The sequence below is a fragment of the Dama dama genome, chromosome 19 (assembly GCF_033118175.1).
Source record: "Dama dama isolate Ldn47 chromosome 19, ASM3311817v1, whole genome shotgun sequence".
Classification (NCBI taxonomy): Eukaryota; Metazoa; Chordata; class Mammalia; order Artiodactyla; family Cervidae; genus Dama; species Dama dama.
This window is the reverse complement of record NC_083699.1, coordinates 51750442-51776003: the sequence shown is the minus strand read 5'-3', so window position 1 is coordinate 51776003 and position 25562 is coordinate 51750442. Positions and strand designations below refer to the sequence as shown.

Sequence of the window (25562 nt, the reverse complement as noted above, 5' to 3'; positions counted from 1 at the left end):
GCCTAGATATGCCCAAAGTCATTGTGATCTAACAGTAACTGTCAGGACTCTAACCTCCATTAACTGCCAGCTGAGATCAGTCCTGGGTGTTCACTGGAAGGACTGATGTTGAAGCTGAAACTCCAATACTTTGGCCACCTGACACAAAGAGCTGACTCATCTGAAAAGACCCTGATGCTAGGAAAGATTGAGGGCAGGAGGAGAAGGGGATGACAGAGGATAAAATTGTTGGATGGCATCACTGACTCAATGGACATGGATTTGGGTGGACTCCGGGAGCCGGTGATGGACAGGGAGGCCTGGCGTGCTGCGGTTCATGGGGTCGCAAAGAGTCAGACACAACTGAGCGACTGAACTGAACTGAATTGCCAGCTGATCACTCTACTGTTTTAAACAACAGCTTCACGTACATATTGTGCTACAGAGGAATCCAATCAGATTCAGGTTCCTTTGAAGGAGCAGTTTCAAGTCGTGTTTGACATTCACTGCCCCGAGAAAGGCTCCTTCCAGCTGTCTCTTATCCCAGTTCTTGCTGGCAAACTCAATGGCCTGCAGTTTAGTTTGTATTTTCTTGAATCTACAAACCTCCCAACTGCCTTTGGGAGGCAGTTTTCACAAACAATCTCCACTGTTTGTGAAAGTACTCTTAGGTTTGAACCTCTCCAACTCTACTGCAAATGAAGTCAGTTCCTTGAGGCAGAGATTAGGAGCTATGTTTTATGACCTGCTTCTCTCCTCTCAGTTCAGTTCAGTTCAGTCGTTCAGTCATATCCGACTCTTTGCAACCCCATGGACTGCAGCACACCAGGCCTCCCTGTCCATCACCAATTCCCAGAGTTTACTCAAACTCATGTCCATTAAGTTGGTGATGCCATTCAACTATCTCATCCTCTGTAGTCCCCTTCTCCTCCAACCTACCCCCAAGCAAAATCTCTGAATCGAGACTCTCAAGATGAGGGTGTGGACAACAGCACATTTTTCAGAGTGACACCCATTTAGTAACCGAGTATTCAGTGGGAGACAGGCAGCAAACGGAGATTCATCTCTCCTGACATAGAGCTACCACCTTACAACCTAGGGAAAAGGTGATCTATTCCCTATCAGCTCTGTTACCAAGGTAACCCTTTACTCCACAAGTGGGGGCTAGACAGAAGGTAGCCCCTTACTTCTGCAACACATTTGCGCAGAACTTAGCCTCAACAGCAGGCATCTGGGGGTAGGATGAGAAATCCTGGTGTCCTGCTTCTCCTAGGAAGAAAACATTCCTTCTGGCAGAAGTTCCGCATTTACTGCATGCCCTAGGACTATTTCCAAATCTCTAAGAAGTTGCTTTTTAATAGTTTTCCTCTGTTGTACTAGTGAGCAGGTCTGCAGAGCTCTTATGCTATCAGACTTAAAAGTCAAAGAAAGTTATTTTTAAGATGATTTTGATGCAAGCCTGATTTGAAAATCACTGACTGATAGCGTGCTATGTCACATCACCTATTTTACTTGAATCTCTTTAAAAACAAAAATACCTACAGGGCAAAAATTATTATTCTCATCCTTTATAGGGAAGGATTCAGGAGGCTTAAGGTCAAATAAGGTCATAAGGCGGAGAAGGCAATGGCACCCCACTCCAGTACTCTTGCCTGGAAAAACCCATGGACGGAGGAGACTGGTAGGCTGCAGTCCATCGAGTCACTACAAGTCAGACACAACTGCGTGACTTCACTTTCACTTTTCACTTTCACACATTGGAGAAGGAAATGGCAACCCACTCCAGTGTTCTTGCCTGGAGAATCCCAGAGACGGGGGAGCCTGGTGGGCTGCCGTCTATGGGGTCGCACAGGGTCGGACACAACTGAGGTGACTTAGCAAGCAAGCAAGCAAGGTCATAAGGATGGGGCCTTAATCCAGTTAGGTGGGTGTTCTTACCACAGCAAGAGACACCAGAGACCTCTACCTACAACCAGTGCCCTGTGCTCAGACAAGAAGTTATGTGAGAAGAGACAGAAGGTGACCATCTGCAAGTCAGGAAGAGAGGCCTTACCAAAAGCCAACCCTGTTGGAACCTTGACCTTAGACGTGTAGCCTCCAGGACTGTGAGAAAATGAATTTCTGTTGTTTAAATCACCCAATCTGTGGTACTTTTTTATGGCAGCCCAAGCAGACTTAACACATATACCCACTGGTATTTTGTCAGATTGGACTGAAAGACTGGTGCAATGCAGATGAGAATTTGCAAATAATTCTGAAGGAATCATAATTAATGGTGCTGAGAAAGGACATAGAGAACAGTTGGATTCCTAAAGTAAGTAGCATTTTGGTTCTGAACTATCACAGGACAGCATAATATCAACAGTGCTGCAATGATATCCAAATTAAAAAATCAGAAGTTTCAGGTTAAAGATATAGTAGTACAGAAACAGGGCAAGACCCAGATAAAGTTTACAACCAAAATCAATTAGATTTAAATAAATAGAAGCTTAGATTCAACATGGAGCTGGAAGGGCAAGCAATTAAAGAAAGGCAAAGTTGGGAATACAGCATACACATACAGAGAGACAATAAACGATAACATAAATGGAGCAGAAGGTACACTGAACAACTGGGGAAGGTGGATGAAAGGTAAACAGGTGGGCTTTGTACATTTCATCTATAAGATTTAAATTATTTAAAAAAAAAAATTTTTTTTTAAATTATTTCAAAAAATTTTAAACTAGAAAAACGCTAAAGAAGAAAGAAATGGTCACACAAAACTTAATTATTCACTTGCTTTTTATTAAAGTGACATAAGAAGCAAGTCCAGAGAAGAAGTCTGGCACTGAAGCCCTATTTTCAAATTTACTTCTAAGCACCAAGATGTTGGGAAGATACTAAAATTCTGTGAATCTTGGTTTCCTTATTAGCACTATGGAGACCATACTTTATAAGGTGAAGAGAAGTAACATATGAAAGCATACTTCCACTGTCCAGCCCATATATAGATCACACCTGATATTTGTGTAATGAAGAAATGGCTATAAATAGCTCTAAAGTTTCAAAAAAAGATCTCATCTGACTAAACTGATCAGGGGTGGCTTCATAGAAAAGATGGTGTTTCAGGAAGGTTGTGAGGCACAGACAGGACTACAGGGGCTAAAAGAGAAAGGCCCACAAAACAGAAGAGAGTACAAAATAAAGGCAGAGACCTTAGAAAGAACAACTGATGAGAACAGTAGTACGTCATGTTTGGTTAGAGCAACTGTTCTTTAAAAGAAGTAAGTACACATAAGAAATGCAAAGGCCTCTTGGTTTTTTATTACTTCTTTGGTTAAATTTTGGTATCCAAGAACTCACAAATGACTCCAATATTCTAATAATTTCTACCATTCATATAGTGCACCTGTGTCTTTGAATTTCAAAGCATTAAAAAAAAAAAAAAAAAGAAAGAAATCCAAACACTATGGGAGGATATAAAAAGAAAAATGAAAGTGTACCTCCCTCACTGTTTCTAAAGGTAGCCACTATCAAGTTTTCCATATATCTTTTCAAGAATTGGTTATACAAACACATACATACCCTTTCAGTTATTACTGTATACTGACAGAGCAATTCTATATGCAGTTTTGCATTCTGCTTCAACTTTCAACTTTCCAAACCAACCCCTAGAGAGCTATGTCATTTTTAACAACATAGTAATTTTTATAGCATAATAACTAGACCAGACACATCACTGACAATTAAGCTTGACTTCAACTTTCTTTTGGGGCTTCCCTGGTAGCTCAGTTGGTAAAGAATCCACCTGCAATGCAGGAGACTCCGGTTAGATTTCTGGGTCGGGAAGATCTGCTGATGAAGGGATAGGCTACCCACTCCAGTATTCTTGGGCTTCCCTTGTGGCTCAGCCGGTAAAGAATCCACCTGCAATGTGGGAGTAGACTTGGGTTCAATCCCGGATTGGGAAGATCCCCTGGAGAAGGGAACAGCTACCCACTCCAGTATTCTGGCCTGGAGAATTCCAGACTGTATAGTCCATAGGGTTGCAAAAAGTAGGACACAACTGTGAGCAACTTTCACTTCACTTCAATTTTCTATTACAAACAATGCTGTAACCAATATTCTCTCTCAAGTATTTGTACTTATTTTGCAATTATATCCATAAATGAAATAAAAACAATGAATCTCAAGGTCAAAAATATGTTCATTTAAAATTTTAATACTGTCAAAGTTCCCTCTAAAATACTGCACCAATGTACCAGTGAGTGAGTGCAACAGTTCCCCACCATCATCATTAACCCAAGGCTGATTCAAAATTTTCCATATCTAACAGTATAACATGTGAAAAAAAAATGTTTTTCATGAACACTATTTCCATAATACGCTCAGTTATATGCTTTTTTCACTTTCACTCGCAAGTTTTTCAGAGGTATGGTGATAACATGGCATCATCAGTCTGGTGCTAATGGAATGTTTGTTGTATATGCTTATGTTTTAAAATGTAATTTTTATTTCTAAAACAATAAATATTAACAGATACACAATAATATAAAAGCTTTTCAGGAAAAAAAAAAAAGGTTTTCAGGATCCACGGTATGTGTAAATTTGAGACCACAATATTGAGAACCTTTGGTTCAGATAATCTTCTCTGTCTTAAGAGGAGAAAAAAAAATCCTGTGATATTCAGACAGCATTCAATTCATAGATTAAGGAACATATTTACAATACTATATCTCTTTGGTCAGAAATTATGTATTTCCACTTATCTCTTTTGTTACAATGATAAATGTAATGTTTCCTTCCATTATATTCTAACTGGTCACTGTTTGTTTATAGGAAAATTACTCATTACCATATGTTAATTTTTTAAAGCCAGCCACTGAATTAAATCAGCTACTGAATTCTGTTTCTGATACTTTCAGCTGACATTCTTGACACTGGTTTTTTGTTTTATTTAAAGCTTATGTTTATTGGGGTATAATTTACATACAAACTGTGGAAAATTCTTAAAGAGATGGGAATACCAGACCACCTTACCTGCCTCCTGAGAAACCTGTATGCAGGTCAAGAAGCAACAGTTTGAATAGGACATGGAAAGGAGTACATCAAGGCTGTATTTTTTATTTATTTAACTTATATGCAGGGTACATCAAGCAAAATGCTGGGCTGGATGAAACACAAGCTGAAATCAAGATTGCAGGGAGCAACATCAATAACCTCAGATATGCAGCTGCTGCTGCTAAGTTACTTCAGTTGTGTCCGACTCTGTGCGACCCCATAGACGGCAGTCCACCAGGCTCCCCCGTCCCAGGGATTCTCCAGGCAAGAACACTGGAGTGGGTTGCCATTTCCTTCTCCAATGCATGAAAGTGAAAAGTAAAAGTGAAGTCGCTCAGTCGTGTCCGACTCCTAGCGACCCCATGGACTGCAGCCCACCAGGCTCCTCTGTCCATGGGGTTTTCCAGGCAAGAGTACTGGAGTGGGTTGCCATTGCCTTCTCCAGATATGCAGATGATACTACCCTTATGACAGAAAGCAAAGAAGACTAAAGAGCCTCTTGATGAAGGTGAAAGAGGAGAGTGAAAAAGCTGGCTTAAAACTCAACATTCAAAAATCTAAGATCATGGCATCGGGTCCCCTCACTTCATGGTATGTAGATGGGGAAAACAATGGAAACAGTGAAAGACTTTATTTTCTTGGGCTCCAAAATAACTGCAAATGGTGACTGCAGCCATGAAATTAAAACACGCTTGCTCCTTGGAAGGAAAGCTATGACAAACCTAGACAGCATATTAAAAAGCAGAGACATTACTTTGCCCACAAAGGTCCATATAGTCAAAGCTATGGTTTTTCCAGTAGTCATGTATGGATATGAGAGTTGGACTGTAAAGGCTGAGCAGAGAAGAATTGATGTTTTCAAACTGTGGTAGTGGAGAAGACTCTTGAGTCTCAATGGACGCTGAGTTTGAGCAAACTCCTGGAGACAGTGAAGGACAGGGAAGCCTGGCATGCTGCAGTCCATGGAGTCATAGAGTCAGCCAAGACTGAGTGGCTGAACAATAGCAACAAAATTTACATACAGTAACACTTGCCATTTAAGTAAACATCATGTCTATGAAGATGAAGAACATTTTTCGCACCTACGAAAACTTCAGTCAGGTCCCTTAGTAATAAATCCACTTGCCCCAATCCCAGGCAAACTGTCCCTATAATTTTCATTTCTCAGAATGTCAAATAAATGGAGTCATACAATATGTTAGCATTTTGCATGTGGCCTCATTTTCTCAGTATTAACTAATCTGAGCTGCCTTCATATTGTTGTATCTATTACTAACTGATTCATTTTACTGCTGAATTATATTCCATTGTATTCTGCAATTTGCTTATCTATTCACCAGTGACGGACATCTAGATTGCAGTTTGAGATGATGATGAATAAGCTACTATAAACATTCATATATGGGTTTTGTTTAGATAAATGATTTTCATCGTACTTGGTAAAAACCTAAGAGTGAGACTGCTGGGTAATACAGATCCACTGGAGAAGGAAATGGCAACCCACTCCAGCATTCTTGCCTGGAAAACCCCATGGACAGGAGCCTGGCAGGCTACAGTCCGTGGGGTTCCAATAGCCAGACATGACTTAGCAACTAAACCACCACCATGGTAAGTATATATTTAACTTGACAAGAAACTGTCAAACTGCTTTCTACAGTGGCTATAATATCATGCATTTCTATCAGCAATTTATGATAGCTCCAGTTGTGTCATAGTAGAGATAGTTAAAAAAAATCACATGTAAGTACCACCCATCCATATCTATTTCACTAAAGTTAAACACCTGAATGTGTGTTGAATTAGATCAAATGTCTTTTAGGCAGTTATTAAAATGGTCATTGTTTATCTCATCTGACACATTAAATATGGTGAGATATTAATACATTTCTTAACAATGATTTTTGACTCTTGGAATAAACACATTTGGTCACTGTGTGTTGTTCTTTATAATTATTAGTTTTCTTAAAAACGTTTAAATCAGTATCCATACATGAGATTGATTATTTAATAAAGTACCCTTCTCCCTCTTTGGGTGGATATTGTATTCACCACATGATTCCAGTTTTATGACATTCTGGAAGAGGCAAAACTGGAGAGTTAAAAGATCAGCGGTTGCCAGGTTTAAGGGATGAACAGCAGAGTACAAGAGGATTTTGGAGGCAGTGAATCTATTCTGTTGGATACTATAACAGCTGATATATGTCATTTTACATTTGTTAAAACCCACAGAGCGTACAACTCCAAAAATGAACCTAAAGGTAGCCTACTGGCTTTGGGTGATAATGACGCGTCAATGTTCACTGGATTATAATAAATGTACCATTCTGGTGAAAATGTAAGTGGTGAGGGACACTGTGTTTATATGGGGTAGGCAATAGATGGGAACTCAGTAGTTTCCATTCAATTCTGTTGGGAACCTAAAATTGCTCTAATAATCAACATTTTTTAAAAAATCAAGGATTTCTTCACCAATGAAATAAACGAGACAGAGTTGTCTCTGAGCAAGGGAATGAGGAGACTATATTTGCCTCGTGGGAAGTTTTTTAAAAAACAGACACAACTGTCCTTTCAAATATTTGAAGTAATAGGTCTGACACATACCCGGTCTCTAGTGTTGGTTTTTTCTTTCAAAAATTACCAAGCGTATTCTGATATGCATCTGCATGTAACTGAAAATCTCGATAGTGGCAGCAAAAGTTTTACTGGAAACTAATGCAAAATATTGTCACCTTGCTTATTTAACTTATATGCAGAGTACAGCATGAGAAAGGCTGGGCTGGAAGAAGCACAAGCTGGAATCAAGATTGCCAGAAATATCAGTAACTTCAGCGATGCAGATGACACCACCCTTATGGCAGAAAGTGAAGAGGAACTAAAAAGCCTCTTGATGAAAGTGAAAAAGTTGGCTTAAAGCTCAACATTCAGAAAACTAAGATCATGCCATCTGGTCCCATCACTTCATGGGAAATAGATGGGGAAACAGTGGAAGCAGTGTCAAACTTTATTTTTCGGGACTCCAAAATCACTGCAGATGGTGACTGCAGCCATGAAATTAAAAGACGCTTACTCCTTGGAAGGAAAGTTATGAGCAACCTAGATAGCATATTAAAAAGCAGAGACATTACTTTGCAAACAAAGGTCTGTCTAGTCAAGGCTATGGTTTTTCCAGTGGACATGTATGGATGTGAGAGTTGGACTGTGAAGAAAGCTGAGCGCCGAAAAATTGATGCTTTTGAACTGTGGTGTTGGAGAAGACTCTTGAGAGTCCCTTGGACTGCAAAGAGATCCAACCAGTCCATCCTAAAGGAGATAAGTCCTGGGTGTTCATTGGAAGGACTGATGTTGAAGATAAAATTCCAATACTTTGGCCACCTGATGCGAAGAGCTGACTCACTGGAAAAGACCCTGATGCTGGAAGGGATTGGGGGCAGGAGGAGAAGGGACGACAGAGGATGAGAGATGGCTGGATGGCATCACCGGCTTGATGGATATGAGTTTGAGTAAGCTCTGAGAGTTGGTGATGGACAGGGAGGCCTGGCATGCTGAGATTCATGGGGTCACAAAGAGTTGGACACGACTGAGCGACTGAACTGAACTGAACGCAAAGTAATTTTGTCTCCCTTGTGGCTCAGGGGGTAAAGAATTTGCCTGCAATGTAGGAGATCAGGGTTCAATCCCTGGGTCAGGAAGATCTACTGGAGAAGGGAATGGCAACCCACTCCAGTATTCCTGCTTGGAAAATCCCATGGACAGAGGAACCTGGCGGGCTACAGTCCATGGGGTCTCAAAGAATCAGACACAACTTAGCAACTAACACTCTTTTCATTTCAATGCAAAATACAACTGAAATGTAGGCTGCAGCTGGATTGAAGAGAGCTCAGATAACAAATAAATGAAATAAAATCTATAGCGATTTATAATAAAATGAACATGTAAAAGAATGAGAAAATTATCTTTATACTAAGCAAACATCTTTAGGATATTATCACCTAAGTGATTAAATTAAAAATTTAAGTTATTGTCAATAACTTTGCACTGTCTCAGGAACCAGAAGCCTTTAAAATTAAAGCCATTATGCCCAATTTTCCTTGTTTTCTAAGAAAATAAAGCCCCAAAAGCAATAAAGTTAAAAACAAGATACAAAACTGGTGGTAAAATAGAAATGTATTCTTCCAAAATGAAATCTCCCAATTTCCCCTTCATGTCTATTTAGTTAATATAATCAAATTTTGCCTATTATTCCATCCAAAAGTGTTTGATTTTATCTATTCCTATCTATTCTCACTGCCACCAGTCTGATCTAGGTGCCTATCATACAGCTAAATAACTTTATAGTTGTTCAGTTGCTATTCTTTACAGCTAGATAACTGCAACAGCTCTAAACCACCCTTCCTTAACCTCAGATTCTTTGCTGTATGAATTCATCCTTCATACAGCTCTCAGTTTAATCTTAACACTTTGTCACTGCGTAATTTTAATGTCTAAGGACCTAGAATGAGTTTTTAGCACTTCTTAGATCAAATCTGAACTTCTTTGTGCTACAAGTTCCTCTGGCCTTGATTCATTCAATACTCTTCCCACTCTTCATCACCAATCTATACCCAAAACACACTGAGTGTAGATACATTTTTATTATATTGGTATACACTATATTCAGTATGCTGAGTCAATCCAAGCAGTCAATAAATCCCAAACACATGCTAACCACTGTAAATATTTAACATTCACAATATTCTTTGTGCAACACTAAAAAATGTTAGTATATTTAATTCCATTGTATAAATAAAGCATAATTTTATAAGAAAATGTGACATGTACTTAATATTAAAAAACCAAAACTATAAGAAAGTATGACTACAAAATAAGCAAGTTACAGACTTATAAATTTAACCATAAATGAATTTTAAGTATAAAAAATTTTCAGTTCATTGGTGAATATTTTTTGAATATATTTTTTCATTAGAGAATGGAGAGGTGTGAGTTTGCATTCCAGAGTATATGCTCTCCCATTTGTAAATATTTATTATTCATTTGTTGTCAGCCTCTGCTCAAGTGGGTTTCCCTTGTGGCTCAACTGGTAAAGAATCTGCCTGCATTGCTGGAGACCTGAGTCCAATCCCTGGGTTGGGAAGACCCCCTGGAGAAGGGAAAGGCTACCCACTCCAGTATTCTGGCCTGGAGAATTTCATGGAGTATACAGTCCATGGAGTCACAAAGAGTCAGACACAACTAAGTGATTTTCACTTCTAGAGTCAAGTAGTAACAGGTCCCTTAAAAATATTTTATTAAAAATTAGGAGAGAAAAATGAAATTTAAAATATCCTACCCATGTCTTCCCTGTAAAATCATTAGAGTATCTTATTTTAGTGACAACATTCTTGTATTCAGTGGGGTCAAATTTTGAAAAACCCTGCAATAAGCCTCTTCTGGGAGAAGTCAACGCAACAAATACAATTCTTAAGTGCTCATCTTTGATTACATCTTACAGCTTCAACTCTATTAATCTAATAGAAATCCATCCTTTCTTTCATGTCTCAGCTTCAGACCTTCTTTAACTGAGACATTTACTATAACCTTTCTAAAGACGTTTACTATAACCTTGAATACAAACCTCACCTTTCAGTATTTATGGGTTTCCATTGTGCAAGGCTCTACAAAGACATTCTCAATATCCAAACATTTAAAGGAAAATATTTACCGAAGATTTTGGGAATTGACACCCCAAGATTCAATAATTCCACTTTTGGAATGTACCCAAAGGAAATAAAATCAATGTAATATATAAGAATGATGACAGCAGAATGAATGATACTTGAAAAATTGTAAACCTAAAAATTCCAAATTGAGGGCTTGGCTATGAGACATAATCATAATATATTGGGAAATAAGAAAAACAGAACATTAACACATGAAAAATCTGGGTGGTGGGAACAAATCCCTAATCTATACCATTCTCTGTATTTTTAAAAATATTTCATAACTTATACAAATCTTAAATGGAAATTAATATCTTTATCTTCCAAATTTTCTACAGTAGGCAATATACTAATTACACAATAAGAAAAACTTTCAAAAAGTAAAGGTGGAAACATATAATTTACTACAATAAGGCTTCTTGGCCTAACTAAAACATTAAATTTCTTTACTTTTGGCTAGAATTTTATCAACTCAACATGTTGTTATTTCATCAAATTCTTTACCATCTGAGACACCAGGGAAGCCCTCTGATTGAAGACTTCAGGTCTTTATGAACAGTGAAAATTACTTCCCCTCTTATAAGTTGGATTTTTTTAAACAGAAATCTTTCCCCAAAAAAGGCACAAAGGACTCCTTCATGGGAGCGCAGGGGGCAGGGGCGTGGGGGCAAACTTGTGTTTATCCAATTCATATTCATTGCTGAATTTAATATATCTATTACGTATACATTTATAAGGGTTCTCATAAATTTAAATTAAGATTTAGCACTTTAGGATGTATGCGCTTTCCTCCCAAAACATATTAACATCTTAATGCTCAGAAATTTAATTTTATTCAACACTAAAGTACTGATTATACAATACTCAAATACCATGGAGAGAATGAACAGACCAGAGATAAAGAGTTTAAGAAACAAAATGATGGATTTGGTAGATTAATCCATACCAAAATTATAACTTTTTTAAAAAAAAGGATGAACTACAAAGATAGAACACAAAAAGAGAGCATCAAAGGTCACAGATGAGATGTCAAAAACTTTTTAGAAGCCTTAAAACAGATGATCTAATGATATTTTACTAGTGAAGTGGAGAATTCTGAAGCCTAAGTACCTGTATTACTTTGCTAGTGTGTGAGATGAGTGCAACTGTGCAGTAGTTTGAATGTTCTTTGGCACTGCCTTTCTTTGGGATAAAAACTGATCTTTTGCAGTCCAAGATAGGCTTCAACAGCACATGAACCAAGAACTTCCAGATGTTCAAGGTGGATTCAGAAAAGGCAGTGGAACCAGAGATCAAATTGCCAATGTCTACTGGATCATAGAAGAAACAAGAGAGTTCCAGAAAAACATCTACTTCTGCTTTACTGACTACGCCAAAGCCTTTGACTGTGTGGATCACAACAAACTGTGGAAAATTCTTCGATATGAAAATACCAGACCACCTTACCTGCTGCCTGAGAAATCTGTATGCAGGTCAAGAAGCAACAGTTAGAATCAGACATGGAACAATGGACTGGTTCCAGATTGGGAAAGGAGTATGTCAAGCCTGTATATTGTCATCCTGCTTATTTAACTTAAATGCAGAGTACACCATGCAAAATGCCATGCTGGATGAAGCACAAGCTGGAATCAAAAATACTGCCGGGAGAAGTACCAATAACCTCAGATATGAAGATAACATCACCCTAATAGCAGAAAGCAAAGAGAAACTAAAGAGCCTCTTGATGAAGGTGAAAGAGAGTGAAAAAGCTGGCTTAAAACTCAACATTCAAAAAACTAAGATCATGGCATCCAGTCCCATCACTTCATGGCAAATAGATGGGGAAACAATGTAAACAGTGACAGATTTTCTTGGACTCCAAAATCACTGCAGATGGTGACTGCAGCCATGAAACTAAAAGATGCTTGCTCCTTGGAAGAAAAGCTATGACCAACCTAGACAGCATATTAAAAAGCAGAGACATTACTTTGCCAACAAAGATCCATCTAGTCAAAGCTATGGTTTTTCCAGTAGTCACGTATGGATGTGAGAGCTGGCCCATAAAGAAAGCTGAACATGGAAGGATTGATGCTTTTGAACTGTGGAGTTGGAGAAGACTCGAGAGTTCCTTGGACTGCAAGGAGATCAAACCAGTCAATCCTAAAGGAAATCAGTTCTGATTATTCATTGCAAAGACTGATGCTAAAGCTCCATTAACTTTGGCCACCTGATGCAAAAAACTCACTCACTGGAAAAGACCCTGATGCTGGGCAAGATTGAAGGCAGGAGGAGAAGGGGACGACAGAGGATGAGATGGCTGGATGGCATCCCCGACTTGATGGACGAGTTTGAGCAAGCTCTGGGAGTTGGGTGATGGACACATGGGGTCACAAAGAGTTGGACATGACTGAGCTACTGAACTGAACTGAAGCACCTGTAAGAAGCTGATTCATACAGCCCACAAGCAGGAGGTTTCAGAGACAGGAGGGCACCACTCCCCACCCCCAGGCATTACTAAAGGTAGAGTGAGGTGCTGTGCTCAGTCACTACTCGTGTTCAACTCTTTGCGACCCCATGGACTGCAGCTACTCAGACACCTGTGTCCATGAAATTTTCCAGGCATGAATACTGGAGTGGGATGCCATTTCCTACTCCAGGGGATCTTCCCGACCCAGGGACTGAACCTGTATCTCCTGCACTGGCAGGTGAATTCTTTATCACTCTGCCATCTGGAAAGCCTCATAGTGTCTACCAAAAAAATAGAACGATATCATAACAATGAGCTCTAAGAAATTAAATATGAACAGGAATTTAAAATTCAATAGAAGGGTTGGAAGATAACATTTAAAAAAAATATCTCAAGAAACAGAACAAAAAGACTAAGTGATGGAAAATAGGAAGGAAAAGAAAATTTTTTTTTAAATAACCAAAAAATTCTAATACCCAAATAAAATAAATCCCAAGAGAGACAAAAAATCAAATAAGCAAGAGATTATCAAAGAAACAATGCATCAAATTTAGAAAATTCATTCAATAAAAGATACTATGGACAAAACCAACATAAAGATGACAGGCCAAGAGAAGGTATTTTTCAATCCTATAACCAATAAATCTCCACAAGGAACTCCTGCAAACCAAAAAGAAAGACAGGAAGGGGAGCTCCCTGGTGGCTTAATGGTTAGGATTCTAGGCTTTCCCTGCCCATTATACACAATTATACGTACACACAAAACAGAAAGGTCTCCAAAACAACGCTGAGTAAAAACAGTAAAAAGTCAAACAAGGTCTATAACACAATACAAAAACTAAATATATATACACACAACACACTACATATTTCATGATTCATATATAATCAAGGAATGTATCAGCCATAATGCAGTGGGTACCTACCAGAAAAGGTAATGCAAGCAGGGCTCAGAAATCAAAGAGAAAAATGTAAAGGACCTTGTATAGTCTGATGATAGTGTCCAAAAATGGGAAACATAGTTAAGCATAACTCTTTTTACCTAAAGCCCTAATAATAAATTTCCCAAAACTAAAGGACACAAATCCCCAGCTTGTAAGGACCCAGAGTGCCCTTAAAAAGGGAAAGGAAAAAAAAAAACACCCACATCTAGACACACTATGGATTAGAATGAAACTCTAAAAGCTTCTGGAGATTGGGAAAAAAGCAGGGAAGGTCACATATAAATGAAGACTAAGAAGGCTATGGATTTCAATGGCAACATTAGAATGCAGAAAACAATGGAACTATGACTTCCAAACTTTTTAAGCCTAGATTTTTGTACTCAAATGATTGATGAAATGTACAGGTAAAATAAAGATTTTTTTTTCAGCCATGCAAGATCTGAAAACCATAAAGTTTTTGCTTCCCAGGTACCCTTTCTCTGGAAGTGGAAAAAAACAAAACAAAACATGGAAAATAGGAGATCCAATATCGGAGAAGGGCACAGAAAATTTTAAGGTGACATAAAGAGAAGTTTCAGGGTGACGGCTGTGCAGTAAGCCTAGAAAGTAATCAGTACAGATTGCTTTAAAAAGATAGAAGGTTCTAGGACAGCTGTCTCAAATGGAAAAGGGAAAATAGATATTACTACTTGAAAGACAAAAATTGGTTAAGAGAAGAAATGATATCATAATACACTGCATAGTCCTGCTATAATTATTTACATAGTTATAACTGAATGCTGACTTAATAATAAATATATTTAAAGAATATGTGTAAATGTGGAAAGTCAATAGATAATGCCTAAAACTGCTGTATCAAGAAATAGCAATAGAAGCAACTTATTTATAAATATGAAAGAGTAAACAGCTAAAAGAAATAAATAAGTAGCCTCTAAAGTGTAAAGGCTGGGACAGGGAACAGTTGTTTTACAGATACTATTCTAATTTAAAAATTGTATTTTTTATTGCTAGTAAAGCAAGGAACTCCAACAGCCTTTCAGCTTTTAGTACAGTAGATTTTCACAATATTATTTCTTGGTGTTAAACAAACTATATCTAATTTGAGGAGAAGACTGAACCGCAAACCAAGACAAAATCAAGCTTTAATGATTGATGAGAACATAGTACAAATAGCCCTGAGATTGAATCCCAGCTCCACCACTTAATTCTGTGAAGTAGGACAAGTTACTTAACCATCCTGTACATGTAACCACCTTCTCAATGTGGTTCTGCAAGGATAATTAGGTGAAAACACCTGATGTAGGTGACCCATCAACAGATGTTAAAGCAACTTTTGCTTGTCTTTCTGCTCCCTAGCTAAAAACCCCCATTTTGACCCCAAGCTGCCTTGCTGGTCACACAATACAAAGACTCATGGACAACTCAGCACATATCCCTCCTCACACCGAAAAATCAATCATGATGAGTAAGCAGACTTATCTTTGTATATGAAGTGCAGCATTATTCTTGTTATGTGAAGGAGATTATCCTCATTATCCACATTTTGGATTATTGCCTGCTTTCAAACACTGTTCCAATTAGTCTAATACACTAGATCAGAACCATTTTATCACTAAGGTCTGTTGTGTAGGAGCATTATCAACTTCAAAAGCAAACAAACAAAAACTGTATGTTCCATCAGTCTTCATCCCTGCTCTGTCACTGCAAAGACTTAAAAATTTTCTAATGATGGTCCTATCTGGCTCCCGGCTGGCTTGGGGCCACCTCCTACTTACTGCAGCAAGAATAGAGTAAAATCAGCCCCAATCAGCTAATTGAATTGTTTACCATTTTCAATGTTTTATTCCATTATTATGGCTGAATTCAGAATACCCTGCAAAATACAGAAACCTTAAAGAGAGTAACAGGGAATTATCTTTATCATTATGCCAGTCACCTTTACTTGCATGGCCAAAAGTCTTAACTTATTTTATACAAAGCATACATACTTCTAGAAACAATCTGACAGACTTAAAAACAAATTCATAAATCATCAAGACTTTATCATTAATTCAACAAACACTATGCTAACATACTGTAGATAAAATATATAAACCCCACTCTCAAATGAGAGGGAAAAGGTAAAAATAAAATTGAGAGCAACAGAGAACAAGTAGTCCAGGAAACAACTGAGAGCAATTCCAGACTATCTGGTATAGTTTATAACATAGTCGAGGCTAAGGAAAATTATGAAAACTACCAAAGCTGAACACAGCTCTGAGCCTCCTGATAGCCAAAGCATAAAGAGAAACAGGATGGTTTACGAATAGAAATGATCTAATAAAAGCAGTCATTTGTTTAAAAAAAATTTTTAAAGCAAAGAAGGATAACAGAAAGGCCTGTCACTGAGGGCTTAAAAGAACTTGTCTTTAAGGTTTATACTTTATAAGGATCAGTAAATAAACTATAAACAGTGTCTTGGATAGCAAGGAAGAGTTTTTTCATGTCCCTTTTCTCATGTTGCAATCCTAGATAAAAGTCAAAGTACAAAATTTTAACTCACAGTCTGTGACGGAATTTCTATAAGGATCTAAAGTAACATAATGCAAGTACACTGACTTCAGGTGAAGTGTTAAGTTCTATCATTTAGCTTAGTCTAGGTTTTTATAAATGCATGTTTTGCTTCTCTCTCAGACTGTAAACACTCAAGGCTTCCGTTGTTTGGTTCCATTTGAACTTCCTTTGCTTTTCAGTACAGCTCCCGCTCAATTATAATGACAGATAAAATGTTATGCAGTCAATATTTATAGTCATTATCTGTTTGTTAGTCTTCTCTGCAACACTATAAATTCCATGAGGACAGGAACAGTGTCTTGATCATGTCCACATCCCCAGTCTCTGAGCATATGGATGGACCAAAAAAAGAAAACACAACCAAGAAGTATGAAAGGAGAGGAGAAATAATTCCTAAAATGGCAGTGATTCTGTTTCTAACAAGAGCTGGAACACCTAGGTAAGTTACTTAACTTCTCTAACCCTCAAAGCTTTAATCTGTAGAAAAGGAAAAAAAAAAAAAATAACACACTTCAGAGTTACTGTAAGCATTAAACCTTTTACTCTACAAAAGTATTTATTTAGCACAGTATCTGGAAAAAAGCCCATTAAACGTTACCCCTTTAACTTCTTTCAAGTTCTCCAACTAAAAACCCGGTGTTAAACACAATAGTGCCATCAAAGAATAAATTATTTCAGTAAAAGTACAACAGAGTTCATCCTTCCTTTCCTTTGAAGTTGAAATTTCATCTCTTCAATATTTAAAATGGAAGGGGAATAATTTGTGAATTACTTTCAAAATATTACAAACTCAAGAACAAGTAAAGGAAAAAAAGGTCACTAATGAGCCTTGAAGTAACATGAAGAGGGAAAAATCACTTACTCATCTACTACTAAGAAACAGGTTTTTAAGGAAGTGTTTATTAAAGGAAAAGAGGAGTGAAAAAGTTAGAAATGTTATTTAATAGTATGCTTAGAAAAAATTACTTCCAAACTGTTTATTCAGAATTTAAACATTAAAAATGAATTATCTTGACATCGTTTGCTTAAAAGCGGAACATTAAATACTCCCATTCAAACCGAAAACATTCCTTCGTGACGGCTTCCCGGACTCCAGTCATCCTTCAGTTCTCTCCTCCCATTTTGAGCTTCCCTCGCATCACCACTGACACACGCTGTGTGCAGACTAAGTTCTGTCATTCCTATAATTACCACACCCCTGTCAGCCGCTTCAGGCCCATGTTGTTATGACATCTGTAAACTGCAGTCGGCCGTCTCCACTCGCCCGCCCCCCCCCCCCACCCCGCTCCCCCAAACCTCCGACTCTGGCTGAAACTTGTGAATTTCCGAGACCAGACCGTTCCCTACTGTCTCAGTTAGGGCTTTTACACACACCCCCACCCCCTATTCTCACCTGCCTCAGTCACGGCACACTCTGCGCAGCCCACCCCCGCCCCCCGCCCGTCTGCGTGGGGCCGCGGCGCTGGCTCCGCGCTGCCTCCTCGCCGCCCCGCAGCCTCTGCGCCCCGCAGTCCCCGGCGCCGCTTACAGCCCGGCTGCCGCGCCACCCCGCCCCGCCCCGCCTCGCCTCGCCTCGCCTCGCCTCCACCGGCGTTCCCGATGGCGAACACACCAGCGCTCCCCACCCCCACCGTCCCCTCCGCCCGCCGCGCGGCCGTTAGGACAACCGGGCCCGTGACGCACGGACGCGCCGCGAGTGCCCAGGCCCAGGAACCCGAGCTCGAGCACAGTCGGCGGCCCGCCCTCGCCGCGGGGCCTCTCCCGGGTCCCGCCGAGGACTGCCGGATCTGCCGGCGGGAGGGGGAGGGGTCGGGGGCCGCCACAGCCCCGCACTCACCAGGTTCAAGGCAACCGATCCCGGTGCCACTTCTGGGGTGAGCCTCTGCCTCGCTCGCTCGCTTGCCGTGCGTCTTCTGCACACAACCTCGAAAGAGTCGGCTCGCCCCTTCGCGGTGCTCACCAGGCCTCGCTGGTCGCCTCCGCCGCCGCGCACCCAGCACAGCGAGACCCAGCTCAGCCGGCGTTCGCAGTGCGCCTGCGCGCGGGGGCCGGGCCGCGCGCCTGCGCGTGCCTCCACAACCCTGCTGCAGAGGCTGCCGGGAGATGTAGTCTTTCAACTGTCTTTGGAAGCTCTGGCGGTTAGCTGGGAACCAGTGGCGAGTCCGGAGTCCGGGAGAAGGTCCGATTGAGAAGGTTGGCAGTTAATGACAAGGGTTGGAGAGTCGTGCTGGAGTGACAATGAAACGGTGGTTCTTAGGTTGAATTGCAAAGTTATGTCTTGTCTTCGAAGCTTTTCCCGGGCGGCGGGTCGATCTTCGCTCACCTCTGTCTATATCTAGCCACTGACACGTTTGTTACCTAGAACACGTTTATTGAATAAATAATGGAATGAATGAAGGCTGAGGGATTTTGACAAGAGTTATAAGTCAGCGCCTCATGGCTAAGGCATTCACATGCAGCACGTTTGAGAAAATTTCTGGGTATATCCTTTTTGGTTCTCTCCCGTCCGCTTTGCCTGGTAATGCACTGAGCAGTATCAGAATTCATTAAGGAATTAAATGAAACATGAACGCTGGCTTTACCCTTAACAAATGCTCTCAACGAAAATTTGGGGCAAATAATTGTTACTGTTAAATTTGACGGAATTCTCTTTGGGGGATTCTTTTTGAGCAGTGGCTTCTAAAGAAAGACTGAAGGCAGCCAAGCAAAGGTCACAGAATATAAAGTCTCACATATAACATGGTTTATCAAATCCACCTAAAACACACAGAGAGAAGCAGGGTGAAAGAAATGGGGTAACTGTAACATTAGAGCAGGAGAGAGGACCATACTATGCAGCGTTCATTTGTCCTGGGTGTCTTTCTGCCACATCAGTATTTCCCACTAAAGGTGTGTTTTCTAGGATGTGTTGAGTTCGATCAAGGGCCCTGGTGAAAGGGAGTGTGTTCTAAGGGAGAGACTTGGCCACGGGGTTACAAAAGAGTCAGACACGACTTAGTCACAAAACAATAACAAATGCCTCACCACAGCTGAGCTGAGGACATATCACTTTATGCCAATCAGGAGCTAATATTAATATTATTCAGAACTGGACTCTAGGGTCTGTGAAAACTAGTTTCTTTCCAGTCCACCCTTTCTCCTAGTTAGAGTATCCCATGAGGGTCCTGACCAAAAGTCTGGAGTATTAACTAGGGCCTCTCTTCCTTTTCGGGGCTTCCCTGGTAGCTCAGTTGGTAAAGAATCCTGCAATTCAGGAGACCCCTGTTCGATTCCTGGGTCAGGAAGATCTGCTAGAGAAGGGATAGGCTACCCACTCTGGTATTCTTGGGCTTCCCTGGTGGCTCAGCTGGTAAAGAATCTGCCTGCAATGTGGGAGGCCTGAGTTCAATCCCTGGGTTGGGAAGATCCCCTGGAGAACAGAAAGTCTACCCACTCCAGTATTCTGGCCTGGAGAATTGCAGGGTCACAAAGAATCAAACGTGACTTTCACTTCACTCTTCCTTTTGATTCAGACTCTTCAATCCCATGAGACAGCCAAAAAACTCTACACAGTTTTTCAGTCGCCACTTTCAGAATTAGCAATAACTTAAGGTGGAAAGATAATGGCAAACATCATGCTCACTTCTGATGGGTTCCCTTTCCTTTCTTCCAGATCTTGGACCCACAAGTTCTCACTGCTGTGGTAAGCTTCTCAGTGCCTTAATGTTTATTATATTTTGCCCAGCTGTAATCAGTGGTGGGAAGACTTGTTCAAGACAATAGTAGTCCATTGCTGAAGCAGAATTCCTATAACTATGCTACTTTTACAAAAATGTTATTGTACCATACATAGTGTTTTGTTAGCTAACGTCTCTCTGACTAAATCTTTTTGTATTTAAAATTTTTTAAAGTTTACATTATAGAACAATGGTTTTGCTATTACAGACAATGCTGTTATGAATGTTCATGTATGGATCTTCGTGGGTACAGGGAAACTGCTAGATCCTAAGACACTGCATCTTAAACTTTACTAGATGTGGTAGGCAGAATTCTAAGATGGCCCTCATGGTCTTTGCCCTTTGTTTTTGCCCTGCCCTTTGAGTGTGGGCAGGACCTATGACTTACTTCTGGCCAGTAGAATATGGTAAAAATGATTACATTTCATTATATGTCTCTATCTTAGCTGACTAGAGTTAGACACACTGCTACTGACCTTTGAAGAAGCAAGCTTTCATGTTGAAAACTGCCTGTGGAGAGGGCCTGGTGGCAGGGAAGTGTAGATGGTTTCTAGAACCTGGGTGCAACCAGTCAGAAGCCTCAACCCTACAACCACAAGGAAATGAATTCTGCCAATAATCTGAGAGAGCTTAGAAGTGGATTCTTTCCCAATCAAGCCTCCAGAGGAGAAGACAACCTAACACCTTGATTGCAACTTTGTGAGACCTTGAATAGAGGAACCAGTTCAACTGTGCCTATAACCCTAGCTCACAGAAACTGTTAGATAATAAATGTGTTTTAAGACACTGGGTTTCTGGTAATTGTTCCACAGCAATGGAAAACTAATATACTAGATATTGTCAGATTACTTCACAAGTGGTTATGCCTACTTCTACTCCACAAGCAGTGTGGAGTAAAATTCTCTTTTCTGAACATGACTAATTAAGAAAATAATTTGTGGAAAAAAATACAATTTTTCATAACAATATTTTTGTTTCCGTCTGGTTTGGCAACTTATTTTAACTTTTTTTAGAAACTCTTGCATATTCAACTTTTGTAAGCTATATTATATTCTTAAGATACATAAATGAAGGAGTTTTGTAAAGGAGAATATAAATACAATAGAACTATTTAAAAAGATATTCTATCTCATTAAAAAGAACAATGATATGTTTCTGTCCCATGATACAATGGGATATTTTTATTCTTTCTTGTTTCCTTTTTCACCAATATTTCTCTGAACTGCCTGAAAATTTAAGATATGTATTCTTTTACATAATGGTAAAACTGAATATAGCCAAACATAAAATTACTTTTGACTTGCAGCTCTGTTCCTCTGCCTGCATAGTACTAATTCTTGCTATTGTTGGTACAAATGTGTGTTTGAGCAAAGAAGAGTTAGGATTTTAATTATTAGCGCAGCAGGTTTTTAAAATTGTAGGAATTTGTTTCCAGTTCTCCCAAATGACCACCAATTTTGTATCTACAGACTTTCTTTGGTAAATCAGCTGTTTGTCTGTCAGGTCCTTTGCATCTGTAAATTCAGTTCAGTTCAGTTGCTCAGTTGTGCCTGACTCTGTGACCCCATGGACTGCAGCACACCAGGCTTCCCTGCTCATCACCAACTCCCAGAGCTTACTCAAACTCATGTCCATCGAGTCAGTGATGCCATCTAACCATCTCATCCTCTGTCATCCCCTTCTCCTCCTTCCTTCAATCTTTCCCAGCATCAGGGTCTTTTCCAATGAGTTGGTTCTTCGCATCAGGTGGCCAAAGTACTGGAGTTTCAGCTTCAGCATCAGTCATTCCAATGAATATTCAGGACTGATTTCCTTTGGTATGGACTGGTTGGATCTCCTTGCAGTCCAAGGGACTCTCAAGAGTCTTCTCCAACACACCACAGTTCAAAAGCATCAATTCTTTGGTGCTCAGCTTTCTTTATGGTCCAACTCTCACATCCATACATGTAAATTAACCATCTCCATATCTAAAAAGGCCATTGTTTGTAAAACACTCTGAAGCACATGTATGTCATCAAAAGTTAGATCTCTCTTCCCCAGGGAAAATGGTTTTAAACCATAGAAGTAATTTGAACTTGTGAAGTTGAAGTTAGATTCCAAATGAATTTACAGTTCAGTGAAGAAATTCAGAAAATTCTGTTTAATTTGGTTATGTTTTCTTTTTTAAAAAATATTTATTTTTGGCTCAGCTAGGTCTTCAGGATTTTCTCCAGCTGTGGCAGGGCACAGGCTACTCTCTAGTTGTAGTGCGCGGGCTTCTCATTGCGGTGGCTTCTCTTGTTGCAGAGCACGGGCTCTGTGACACAGGAGCTTGAGTAGTTGCCTCACATGGGCTCTAGAGCACAGGCTCAGTAGTTGTGGCCCATGGGCTCAATTGCTGCACAGCACGTCGGATCTTCCCAAATCAGGGATTGAATCAGTCTCTTCTGCATTGGCAGGCGGATTCTTTACCACTGAGCTACCTGGAAGCCCTGCTTTTTCCTAAGGACCTTTTTTTTTTTTTTAAGTCTGAAACAGTCTTATTTCCAACAAATTGGTTTTTTATTTTTTGAAGTTTTGTCACAACATGCATATAATATTGAATAATCCAGGTTCAGTTGGTTCATCCTTTTCTAGACTCCTTTGGGCCTCTTCAAGGATTATTAGATAGTTTTGGAGAATCGGCATGTTAATTTGTTTCACTCTAATTCTCTCCTTATCATATAAATTTACATATTTGGGGGGTAGTCAATACATATACATTTGATATATGTATTCAAAACACACATATTCTCAAGGTTCCTGCTTTCTATTCTGTTCAGTTGGTCTCTTTGTCTATCCCTACACCAATTACACATCTTAATTACTGTAGTAATATAATAAGTCATAGTACATGACAGGTCAAGTCACCTCCACTTTGTTTTTCTTCATTAAAATTGTCTTGGATCTTCTTGTACCTTTTTGTTTAATATGTTTTATAATTACTCCGTCAGCTCCTATGAAGAAAACCTCTTAAGATTTTGATTGAAATTATATTGAATTGATGAGATTAAATTTTTGGAGAATAGACATCTCTATTACATTGAGGCTTCCTCTTAATGAGATATAGTATATCTCTCCATTATTTAGGTCATCTTTGATTCCTTTCAATGATGTTTTGTCATATTTTCGTGAAATGTTTATATACCTTTTGTAAATTTAATTCTAGTTTTCTGTTGCTATAATATTGGTTAAAAAAAGACTTTACATTTACTGTTTCTCATGCATAGAAATGAAATTGATTTATATAAATTCCTATTTAGAATTTTGCAGGATGCTTTTATTAATTCTAGTAATTTGTCTCCAGATTTTCTTGGACTTTCTATAGACAATCATATTTCCAGTGATTTAATGACATTTTTGTTTCTCCAATTTTAGTCTTTTGGTTTGTTCTCTACAGTGCTTGACAGGAGCTCTAATACACTGCTAAAGATAAATGGCGATAGGAAGCAGCATTGTCTCATCCTGATTTTGTAGGGAATCACTCTAATGTTTTACCATGAAATATGATGCTTGCTCTAGGTTTTGGGTAGATATCCTTTTATAAATTCTTTATCAGATGATTTCTCTCTACATATTGAAATTAACATACCCTTTAATATAGTTATATAGTGAGTTACATCAATAGATATTCTAAAGTTAATCTGTATTTGCATTTCTGAAATAAACCCAACTCGACCATAATTTATTTATACAGAACTGAATTACATTTCTTAATATTTTGATTAGAATTTGTGAATCTATTTATGTAAATGAGTATCTATACTTTTCCTATCTTGTACTGTTGTCTATCTTTTGGTATCATGGTTAAACTAACTCTGATTCTTTTTTGCCTCTTCTCCAATTTGCCTTTTTTTGGATATTTTTTTTTTTTGTAGTTTATTTTTTTTATTAGTTGGAGGCTAATTACTTCACAACATTTCAGTGGGTTTTGTCATACATTGATATGAATCAGCCATAGATTTACATGTATTCCCCATCCCGATCCCCCCCTCCCACCTCCCTCTCCACCCGATTCCTCTGGGTCTTCCCAGTGCACCAGGCCCGAGCACTTGTCTCATGCATCCCACCTGGGCTGGTGATCTGTTTCACCATAGATAGTATACATGCTGTTCTTTTGAAATATCCCACCCTCACCTTCTCCCACAGAGTTCAAAAGTCTGTTCTGTATTTCTGTGTCTCTTTTTCTGTTTTGCATATAGGGTTATCGTTACCATCTTTCTAAATTCCATATATATGTGTTAGTATGCTGCAATGTTCTTTATCTTTCTGGCTTACTTCACTCTGTATAAGGGGCTCCAGTTTCATCCATCTCATTAGGACTGATTCAAATGAATTCTTTTTAATGGCTGAGTAATATTCCATGGTGTATATGTACCACAGCTTCCTTATCCATTCATCTGCTGATGGGCATCTAGGTTGCTTCCATGTCCTGGCTATTATAAACAGTGCTGTGATGAACATTGGGGTGCACGTGTCTCTTTCAGATCTGGTTTCCTCGGTGTGTATGCCCAGAAGTGGGATTGCTGGGTCACATGGCAGTTTTATTTCCAGTTTTTTAAGAAATCTCCACACTGTTTTCCATAGCGGCTGTACTAGTTTGCATTCCCACCAACAGTGTAAGAGGGTTCCCTTTTCTCCACACCCTCTCCAGCATTTATTGCTTGTAGACTTTTGGATAGCAGCCATCCTGACTGGCGTGTAATGGTACCTCACTGTGGTTTTGATTTGCATTTCTCTAATAGTGAGTGATGTTGAGCATCTTTTCATGTGTTTGTTAGCCATCTGTATGTCTTCTTTGGAGAAATGTCTGTTTAGTTCTTTGGCCCATTTTTTGATTTGGGTCATTTATTTTTCTGGAATTGAGCTGCAGGAGTTGCTTGTATATTTTTGAGATTAATCCTTTGTCTGTTTCTTCATTTGCTATTATTTTCTCCCAATCTGAGGGCTATCTTTTCACCTTACTTATAGTTTCCTTTGTAGTGCTACTTTTTCTTTTTTGTCTACTATTTAGAAGTTAGGTACATTACTTCCTTCAGTGGCTGCCCTTAAATTTTAATCTACATAATAAACAATAATACTAATCTCTTGAACAACACAAGGACTTTAAATCCCTTTTAACTACTTAACTGTATTCATTACTCCACCATTTTACTTTTTTACATGGTTC

At 39.2% G+C, this 25562-nt stretch overlaps 1 protein-coding gene and 1 long non-coding RNA gene across 3 annotated transcripts in view; one reads left to right on the top strand and one right to left on the bottom strand.

Annotated features, from left to right (window-relative positions):
• KPNA1 (karyopherin subunit alpha 1) overlaps window positions 1–18684 on the bottom strand; it is a 66843-nt gene extending 48159 nt beyond the window's left edge. The window contains exon 1 of one of the 2 annotated variants that reach the window (XM_061167019.1): window positions 18496–18684. The gene's annotated coding sequence lies outside the window, so the exon portion shown is untranslated. The remainder of the gene's footprint in view (window positions 1–18495) is intronic. The other variant, XM_061167018.1, reaches the window with a different exon arrangement.
• Window positions 18685–18820: 136 nt separating this feature from the next.
• LOC133073497 (uncharacterized) lies at window positions 18821–20868 on the top strand. The gene is made up of 3 exons (XR_009696992.1): window positions 18821–18851; window positions 20311–20340; window positions 20821–20868. It is a non-coding gene; the product is annotated as an uncharacterized LOC133073497 (long non-coding RNA).
• Window positions 20869–25562: the final 4694 nt, after the last annotated feature.